The sequence below is a fragment of the Sus scrofa genome, chromosome 3, assembly GCF_000003025.6.
Source record: "Sus scrofa isolate TJ Tabasco breed Duroc chromosome 3, Sscrofa11.1, whole genome shotgun sequence".
Lineage (NCBI taxonomy): Eukaryota > Metazoa > Chordata > Mammalia > Artiodactyla > Suidae > Sus > Sus scrofa.
In genome coordinates this window covers 68,904,033-68,912,814 of record NC_010445.4, presented here as the reverse complement: position 1 = coordinate 68,912,814, position 8,782 = coordinate 68,904,033, and positions in this window count along the sequence as shown.

Genomic DNA, 8,782 nt, shown 5'->3' with positions numbered 1-8,782 from the left:
CTTGGATCTGGTCTTGCTGTGGCTGTGGCATAGGTCAGCAGCTGCAGCTCTGTGTCGACCCCTAGCCTGGGAGCTTCCATGTCCCGCAGGAGTGGCCCTAAACACCTCCCCCTAAAAAATTAATTTGCATAAAATTGTACAAAATTGTACAAATATATGTTGTCATATATTTTTAAATTTCCTCTGTTCCAATGGTTATTTCCCTGTGCCCTTTCTTATTTTGTATTTTTGTGCTTTCTTCCTTTTTTCTTACTAAGTTTAGTTACTGGTTTGTTGATCTTGTTAATTTTTTTCCAAAAGAATCAGTGCTGTGTTTATTATTTCCACTCTTTTGTTTCTTACCTCATTAATTTATACTTTATGCTTATCATTTCCTTCCTTGTCCTTTCTTTGATTAATTTTTGGTCCTTCTTCTGGCTTTTTGAGGAAGTTAAAATTTAAACAAGTAAAAGATAGTTTATAGCCATCCAACTACTCCTTAGCAAAAACAAAGGGTTTTAAAAAATTTCCATTCTAGCTAGGAGTTCCTGTTGTGGCTCGTTGCGGCTCCATGGTAACTGACCCGACTAGTATCCATGAGGACGCAGGTTCAATCCCTGGCCCCACTCAGTGAGTTAAGGATCTGGCATTGCCGTGAGCTGTGGTGTAGGTCACAGACCCGATTTGGATCTGGTGTTGCTGTGGCTGTGGCATAGGCTGGCAGCTACAGCTCCGATTCTACCCCTCACCTGGGAACCTCCATATGTTGTGGGTGCTGCCCTAAAATAAACAAACAAACAAACAAACAAAAATTTCTATTCAAAGCTCTGAATCCTGGGAACAAAATTTATTCTAGAAAATTGTACCGAAAAATCTCCTTGAATTAAAGTTATGACATCAGTGACACAATATCATGATGTGAACATAAACATTTGTTTCATTCCTCAAATATACAAGATAAGGACCGCAGGAACAATGTAGGCCCTTCTGAGGTACTCTCTCTGCACCATATGATATAGTTTTAAGTTTTAGTCAAATTTTTAACCATAACATTTCAGTTTATTGACATGCATTATCTCTGAAGTTAATTCTCAGTCAATGGCACTCAATTCCATGCTTGGCTTTGGCTTAATCTTTATTTTGCTACATGGATTCAATGTGTTTGGTCCACTTCTGCCAGAAAGAGGGTGAGGATGTTGGAGGGTACAGTCTAGGCTTGATGTGCCCGTAGGAAGACCCACTCGTGGGCAGCTAGACGTAGTTGGGCAGCTATAAGCTATCTTTTATGTTGAAAGCATTCCCAGGCCAGGGATCGAACCCGAGCTGCTAGTGACTATGCCGGATCCTTAACACACTGCAACGCAATAGAACTGCCCTCTCGCATAAGAGGGCCTCCTGGACCTCTGGGTTCCTGCCAGGATGCGCCATCCCTGAGACCCGCGGGACTGAAACGGGCAGAACGCGCCTCGGGACTTAGAGAAGGGGAGGATCTTCTGTCTTGGAGCAGAAAGAATTCCGTGACAGGTAAGGATAGGACGTGTGAGGAATACAAGCGGGCAGGCAAGGGAGTGCCCTGCCCCAAGAACTTAGTGGCCTACAGTTTTATAATCAAAGGAAGAAGGGCGGGGGTGGGGGTGGGGAGACCATTTTCTTCCCCATTCCTGAGTAGACGTCAAACTCCCATCATCGGATCCTGCTCCGTGTCAGGCAGGGGAGTTTTCTTGGTCACACGGGGACCATCGTGGCACAACGGAAATGAGCAAAAAGGCACTAACATAGATTAAATATGGTAAATCATCTCAAGTTTCAGTAGGATGTTACCATTCCCTTTATTTTTGTTCTTAGCGTGTGCAAAGAAGCATGTCCTAGGGACTCATTAACTGACTAACCTCACTGGGCAGGAGGTGGGTCTCATTCCACCATTGTTTGACTGTGGGGGGCATGGCTCTTGCTTCCCTTGCATGGTTTGGTTGCTAAGCAAGCCTGTTTGGTTTTGCCGTTAAACAAGCCTGCTTTCTCGAGAGATCATTAACTTACAGGGGTCTCTCATACTTTTTTTTCTACTTAAAATTCTCTAGTGGGACTATTTAATCACCTACTTTGTCCCATTACTCTGTCCCTCTGGGGACCTCCCTCCCTGGCCCTCCATCCTTCTGGGCCAGGGCCAGAGTCAAGAGCTTTCCCAGGGGGGCAGGCATATCCCTTAATCCTTCCCCTTCGAGCCTGTGAGCTCTTCACCTGGACAAAGTGTGATCATGTGCTTCTGGACTCCAGTGAACCTCGGGGTCATTTATAAACTAGGGCACGCAGGGCAGTGGGTTCGTCCTCTAAGGAGGGCGCCAGGGAGGGAACCATGGCGGGGAGACCCAGCAGCACGTGGGTGGCGAGGGGCGGCTGGCCGGGGACCCCTAGGAGCACGCCCCGCCCCGCCCCTTCCCGCCTGCCTCCTGCGCCAGGACCGGGGCACTGAGCTAGGCGATCCGCTTGACAGAAAAACGCAAACAGCGAGGGATTGGTATTCTTGAGAAACACATCACGTTTGTCAGGGAGAACGACAGAGATTGAACTCAGCCCTACAAAGCAACTCAGGAACTTTCTGAAGAGATACCCGACCTAAAAAGTGGCAGGAGGAAGTACACAAGTTTACTTGTCACGCAACGTGCTTGTTCCCATCCTGTGACATGAGCCATCAGTTACCCAGGGCGGTATGACCTCACAAGTCATCGTGGAGTTAACAGGCTGGGTTCGAGGCCTGAGCCTGGGTGGACCTGGCACGTTCAGGACCCCCAGAAGACACAGCCACCACCCTTGCCCAAAGCAATGTCAGTCAAGTAAAAGAAATTTGTGTGGGATTCCAAAGAACATACAGAGGACAAGCGGTATTTTGAGCAAACAGTACCAATGTAAATGTTTTAAAAGGTAAGTGTTAGAGGTCCCTTCATGGCTCAGTGGTTAACAAAGCTGACTAGGATCCATGAGGACGCAGGTTCGATCCTGGCCTTGCTCAGTGGGTTAAGGATCTGGTGTTGCCGTGAGCTCTGGTGTGGGTTGCAGACGTGGCTCGGATCCCATGTTGCTGTGACTGTGGTGTAGACAGGCATCTGTAGCTCTGATTTGACCCCCAGCTTGGGAACCTCCATATGCCACAGGTGTGCCCTAAAAAGCGCACACACACACACACACACACAAAAGGTGAGTGTTGAAAAGGCACATGCGTAAGCTCAAAAGCATCACCAATAGCAGAGGACAGCAAAGCAGATTGTTCATCAATTCAGGAAATTCGACCATGACCCGCATGACAATTACCATCTGCATATGTCCAACATCTTTCAGAAAAAAAAAAAAGAGATGAAAGAAGGAAGGATTGTGGGAATTGGAGAATCAGTGAAGACATGTAGAGGTTGATCGGCAGGCAACAGGGATCAGGGGGAGTGCTGGGATACCTCAGTAAAGGCAGCTGATGATCAGGAAAATGTCACAGCTGGTAATAGAAAATTTCAAGTCAGAGTTTGAGCCTCCTAGAGACATCTGGGGAGTTACCCAATGAAGTGTATTGTGTCTGATAATAGGCTCTCAAATTCCAGAGCAGGCAAACCAGAGATCAAATCCGATAGCAAATCCAAAGGCAAGTCATGGCTGTTCATAAAAATAAATAAGGCTCCCAGGAAGTAAAGGGAACTCATTGCTTCAATGAGTTCATGACCTTCAAACCCCAAATTCACTGTTTTAAAAACCTAAAGCCGGAGGTCCCTTCGTGGCTCAGTGGTTAATGAACCCAACTAGAATCCATGAGGATGCCAGTTCGATCCCTGGCCTTGCTCAGTGGGTTGGGGATCCGGTGTTGTGGTGGGTGTGGTGTAGGTTGTAGAAGTGGCTTGGATCCCATGGTGCTGTGGCTGTGGTGTAGGCCAGCAGCTGTAGTTCCGATTTGACCCCTAGCCTGGACACTTTCATATGCCGAAGGTGTGGCCCTAAAAAGCAAAAACAAACAAACAACCTAAGCATGGTGGAGTGGGGGTGGGGCAACACCAGAAGATTTCAGCAATCTTCCAACTCAATGAAGAAGGAAAAAGCTATATAAAGAAATTAATTAAGGAGTTCCTGGGAGTTCCCTTCGTGGTGCAGTGGTTAATGAATCCAGACTAGGAACCACGAGGTTGCGGGTTCCATCCCTGGCCTTGCTCAGTGGGTTAAGGATCCGGCATTGCCATGAGTTGTGGTGTAGGTCACAGACATGGCTCGGATCTGGCATTGCTGTGGCTCTGGTGTAGGCCAGCAGCAAAAGCTCCGATTGGACCCCTAGCCTGAGAACCTCCAAACTCGGCGGGAGCAGCCCTAGAAAAGGCAAAGACAAAGAAAAAAAAAAAGGGAGTTCCTACTGTGGTGCAATGGGGTTGTAGGCATCTTGGGAGCCCTGGGATGCAGGATCCATCTCTGGCCTGTCACGGTGGGTTAAGGAGCCAGCACTGCCAAAGCTGCAGCTTAGGTCAAAATGGGGCCTTGGGAGTTCCTGTCGTGGCACGGCAGAAGCAAATCCATGAGGTTGTGGTTTTGATCCCTGGCCTTGCTCAGTGGGTTAAGGATCCAGCGTTGTCATGAGCTGTAGCATAGGTTGCAGACATGGCTCAGATCTGGCGTTGCTGTGGCTGTGGCAAAGGCCAGTAGCTACAGCTCTGATTCAACCCCTGGCCTGGGAATCTCCATATGCTGCAGGTGTGGCTCTAAAAAGACGAAAGGCAAAAAATGAAAACAAAAAACGAAAACAAACAAACAAAAAACCTGCCCTTGGATCTGATCCCTGGTCTGGGAACGCCATATACAACAAGGCAGTCAGAAAAGAGAGAAAGAAAGAAAGTCAATTAAGTAAAGAAATCCGAATGGAGATGGATGTTATGTGGCATAACAAAGATGAAGAGTGACTGTCTAAAGAAGCCTCAAATGGGAGACCCAGCCTGTTTGGGTCACAAATTAACAACAGTAACAACAACAAAATATATATGAAAGCTTCGACTAGAGGCCCAGAAATCTGAAGTCTGTCTGGCTGAGGTTGAAGGCAGGCTCCTCAAACCACGTGAACAGGCCTGACAACAGAGTGGAATGCGCAAAAGCCTCAGTCCCAAATAACTGTGCTGAAGACCGGGAGAACACAGGAGTTCCCTTGTGGCCTAGCTGTTAAGGATCCAGCATTGTCACTGCTATGGCTCAGGTCACTGCTGTGGCTCGGTTTCCATCATTGGCCTCAGGACTTCTGCCTGCCACAAGCATGGCAAGAAGGAGAAGAAGAAGGAGAAGGAGAGGAAGAAGAAGGATCATCTTGGTGTAAAGATGATACTGCAGGATGCGTCATGCACCTGTGGTACATCCCTCAGAGTTGGACCATCGTGTTCCCAGGATACTCAAACCCTGGGGAGGGGGCAACCCAGCCTAGCAGCATGCTGTTATCACAAAGTTTAGGGTTGTGAGGATAAATGAGATTAAGTGAAGATGTGGCTTGAATCCTGCTGTTGCTGTGTTGCTGTGGTATAGGTGGGCAGCTGCAGCTCTGATTCGATCCCTAGCCTGGGAACTTCCATATGCCATGGATGTGGCCTTAACAAAGGCAAAAAAAAGAAAAAAAAAAGAAAGAAAAAAAAGAAAAATCAACCATGCTTAACAAAATCCAAAATGCATTTCTTAAATACTAAGACTTGAAAGTCAAAACCACTCCTTGATCCACGGTGACTATGGAATGGATGTTATGTTAGCAGACATGAAAACGACATTCACCTCATTGTCCGTCTTCATCAGAGCGCTTGGGTGGGTGACCAGGTGCACTGTCAATGAACAGTAATGTTTTGAAAAGGAATCTTTCTTTCTTTCTTTCTTTCCTTCCTTCCTTCCTTCCCTCCCTCCCTTTCTTTCTTTCTCTTCTTTCTATTTCTTCTTTCTTTCCTTCTTTCTTTCTTTTCGTTCTTTTTCTTCTTTCTTTTCTTTCTTTTTCTTCTTTCTTTCTTTCTTTCTTTCTTTCTCTCTAGCAGTAGGTCTCAACAGCAGGCCTAAAATATTGAGTAAATCATGTAGTAAACCACGTGATGCCATCCAGATTTCATTGTTGCATTTACAGAGCACAGGCAGAGTAGATCCAGCATAATTCTTAAGGGCCCTAGAATTTTTGGAATGGCAAATGAGCAGTGGCTTCAACTTAAAGCCTCCAGCTGCCTTAGGCCCTAACAAGAGGTTTTGAAGTGCCCAAACTAAATGCTGACTTTTCCTCTCTAGCTATGAAAGTCCTATTTGGCTTTCTTCTTCCAATTTAAGGCTGTTTAATTTATATTGAAAATCTGTTATTTACTGTAGCACCTTCATTATAACTTGCTGGAGCCTCTGCATCAGTACTTGCTGCTTCCCTTTGTGCTTTTATATTTCAGAGTGGGTTTCTTATCTCAAGAAGCAACCTCTGCTAGCTTCAAACTTCTCTTTTCTTTTTTTGCTTTTTAGGGCCACACCTGTGGCTTATGGAGGTTCCCAAGCTAGGGGTCAAATAGAAGCTACGGCTGCCAGGCTACACCACAGCCACAGCAATGCAGGATCCGAGCCCCATATGTGACCTATAGCACAGATCACAGCAATGCCAGATACTTAACCTGCTGAGAGAAGCCAGGGATCGAACCTGAAACCTCATGGTTCCTAGTCAGAATCCTTTCCACTGCGCCACAACTGAAACTCCCAAACTTTTCTTCTGTAGCTTCCTTGTTTCTCTCAGCCTACACAGAATTGAAGAGAGTAAGGGCCTTGCTAGGGGTTAGGCTTTGGCTTAAGGGAATGTTGTGGCTAGTTTGGCCTTTTATCCAGATTGTTACAACTTTCTCCATATTGGCAATGTCTCCTTTCGCTTTTTTATGGTTTGTGTGTTCTACTGGAGAGCGCTTTCAATTCCTTTCAAAACCTTTTCCTTTGCATCAACAATTGAGCTAACTGGTACAAGAGCCCTGGCTTTTTTGTTTGTCTTTTTTGTCTTTTTAGGCCCGCACCTGTGGCATATGGAGGTTCCCAGGCTAGGGGTCGAATCGGAGGTGTAGCTGCTGGCGTACACCACAGCCACAGCCACAGCAACACAGGATCCGAGCCGTGTCTGCAACCTACACCACAGCTCACGGCAACGCTGGATCCTTAACCCACTGAGCGAGGCCAGGGATCAAACCTGTGTCCTCATGGATGCTAGTCAGATTCATTTCTGCTGAGCCACAACGGGAACTCCAACAAGAGGCCTAGCTTTTGACATGTCTTTTTCACTAAATTTGATTTCTAGCCTTTTTTTTTTTTTTTTTTTTTTTTTTTGCCATTCCCGCTGCATGCAGAAGTTCCCAGGCCAGGGATCGAATCTGCACCACAGCAGTGACAACACCAGATCCTTAACTTGCTGAGCCACCAGGAAACTCCTATTTCAAGCTTTTGGTTTCTTTTATTTACTTTTTTTTTTTTTTCCCCAGGGCTGCACCCAGGGAATATGGAGGTTCCCAGGCTGGGGTCGAATCTGAGCTGTAGATACCAGCCTACGCCAGAGCTACAACAATGCCAGATCCTAGCCGCTCCTGAGACCTACACCACAGCTCACGGCAATGCTGGATCCTTAACCCACTGAGCGAGGCCAGGGACTGAACCTACAACCTCATGGTTCCTAGTCGGATTCATTTCCACTGCGCCACAACAAGAACTCCTCTAGCTTTTGATTTAAAGTGAGAGACATGTGACCATTCCTTTCGTTTGAACATTTAGAGGCCATCGTAGGGTTATTATCAATATGGTGTCGAGGGGAGCAGGGAGGTCCCAGGAGAGAGAGAGATGGGGGAATAGCTGGTCAGTGGAGCAGTCGGACACACACGGCATTTAGTTTGTTTCGTTTATTGTCTTAAATGGGTATGGTTTATGGCTCCCCAAACCAATAGCAATAGTAACATGAGGATCACTGATCGCAGGTCAGCATAACAAATATAATAATAAAGAATTTCAATGGAGTTCCCGTCGTGGCTCAGCGCAAACCAATCCGACTAGGAACCGTGAGGTTGCGGGTTCGATCCCTGACCTTGCTCAGTGGGTTAAGGATCTGGCGCTGCCTTGAGCTGTGGTGTAGGTCTCAGAGGCAGCACAGATCTTGCATTGCCATGGCTGTGGTATAGGCTGGCAGTTGTATTTTTCCTTATATTTTTTAAGATCATGGTTAGTTCATCATGATTATCTCATGTCTATTTGATGCCAACAACTAATTGAAATCTGAGAATATTTGGTCAATTAACCTGTTGACTTTACATATGGCACCAGTTGAGCTCTCTACCAAACTGGAGGTCATATATTCTAGTGCTGTACAGACGCACATTCCTGAAAACAGTGCATGTCCACTTCTCATTCACCTGGGTTCTGTTTCACCTGGAGGTCTGGCAGCAAGAGCAGCTGTATTCAGCTCACTCTTCCCCAGGCCCGGCTATACCTCAAATGCAGTCATCCACAGACTAAGAGCTCAGTGCACCATTTTCGAATGGTAGATTTTTAAATCAGTGGCATCTTTGAGACTTAACTTTTTTCCCTTTTTCTTGTGGCCACACCTGCACCACGTGGAAGTTCCTGGGGCAGCAGTTGAATCTGTGCCACAGCCGCACAATGCTGGATTTTCAACCCGCTGCATTGCAAGGCGACTTCCAAGACCTACATTATTAGCTTGCTGAAATTTTTAAAAAGCAGTAAATGTAAGGGCTCACTTCAGAAAATAATATGATTAACTTCAGCCAGAATAAAATAAAAATTTCTATCATTAAAGAAATCTGGCCAC